Below are 1565 nucleotides of genomic sequence, written 5' to 3'. Positions count from 1 at the left end.
TCTAGCTTTTATTCCTCTAGTTCTACCTTGTATACTCCCAGTTCTAGCTTCTATCTTGCTAGTTCTAAACTCAACAAAGGTTTTTTACATGCACACTTGCTAGTTCTTTCTTCTACGTTAGCTCTAGCTTCTATTCCCCTAGTTCTAGGTTGTATACCCCCAGTTCTAGCTACTATCTTGCTAGTTCTAAACCCAACAAGGGTTTTTTACATGGACACTTGCTAGTTCTTTCTTCTACGTTAGCTCTAGCTTTTATTCCCCTAGTTCTAGCTTGTATACCCCTAGTTCTAGTTTCTATCTTTCTAGTTCTAAACCCAACAAGGGTTTTTTTACATGCACACTTGCTAGTTCTTCCTTCTACGTTAGCTCTAGCTTTTATTACCCTAGTTCTAGCTTGTATACAGCCAGTTCTAGCTTCTATCTTGCTAGTTCTAGCTAGTTCTAGCTCTAATGCATCTTAGTTCTAGGCTCTTGGGAACGGAGAAAAGCTCCTCCTACCTCCGACGGAGCCCACTGAGACACCCCGACGACCCCGGCAACCTCCTCCCACCTTCGGTAAGCCCGGATAGCGGTGAAAATCTCTGAACAACGAAGAACAAACCCGAACGGCGAGAAATTACACTGCAGAAAACTTTAGTTTTGTGCCGACTTCGTACGCACTTTCTGATCACCTCTAATCTCCGTTTTCGCCGATTTCTTCTTTTGTGAGTAGCCCTACATGTTGCCTAACTCATTCTCACGCTCTAACTCATTCTCTATCTCTCTCGGTAACATCCGAAACATCGCTCGACGGCAGCAGCGAGCAGAAAACAGCAGCGCCGTGCCGACTTCGCGCGTGTTTTACGGCCACCTCTGGTCTCCGTTTTCCGACTTCGCGCGTGTTTTACGGCCACCTCTGGTCTCTGTTTTCACTACCGTCTACGTCGGTGTGTAGACCTTTATATTGTCTATCACACTGTATCTTCCTTTCATTTGGACTCATTTTCTACCTCTCGTTATATTGCTTCGAATATCGCTCGGCGGCACCGTGGCAATTTCATTCATAGAGATACATTAATACATATTTTTGTTCTTTCTTAATTACGGCATTTCTCTTCATTCCCCTTCTACTCTACTTCTCCTTACCTTTCTTTTTTCTTTTTTTCTTTTTTCCTTTTTTTCTTTTCTTCTTCTAGCTAATAGATTAATGCTCTGTGCATCTCGGCTTGGACGACGAGCTTGAGAAAGCTCTTAGTTTTAGAGAGAGGTGAGAGAGAGAGAGAGAGAGAGAGAGAGGAGATGAGAGAGAGAGAGGAGATGAGAGAGAGAGAGAGAGAGAGAGATGATGATATGATTGCTGGGTCAGAGAGATTGAGGAGAGAGGATAAGGATAGTTTGGGAACTTTAGCTTAGCTGGCATGTGATAATTGATAAAAAGGGACTGCAGTACAAAGTATCACACTTCAAGGGGCTGATCCACATGGGGAAAATTATGAGGGGTATTGTCACATGAAGTTTCTGTTTTTGGGGCCTGGACACATTTTTCCCTATATATATATATATATATATATATATATATATATATA

This window comes from Asparagus officinalis, chromosome 2 (genome assembly GCF_001876935.1).
Source record: "Asparagus officinalis chromosome 2, Aspof.V1, whole genome shotgun sequence".
In the NCBI taxonomy this organism is placed as follows: domain Eukaryota; kingdom Viridiplantae; phylum Streptophyta; class Magnoliopsida; order Asparagales; family Asparagaceae; genus Asparagus; species Asparagus officinalis.
Note: the sequence above shows the minus strand (reverse complement) of the source record.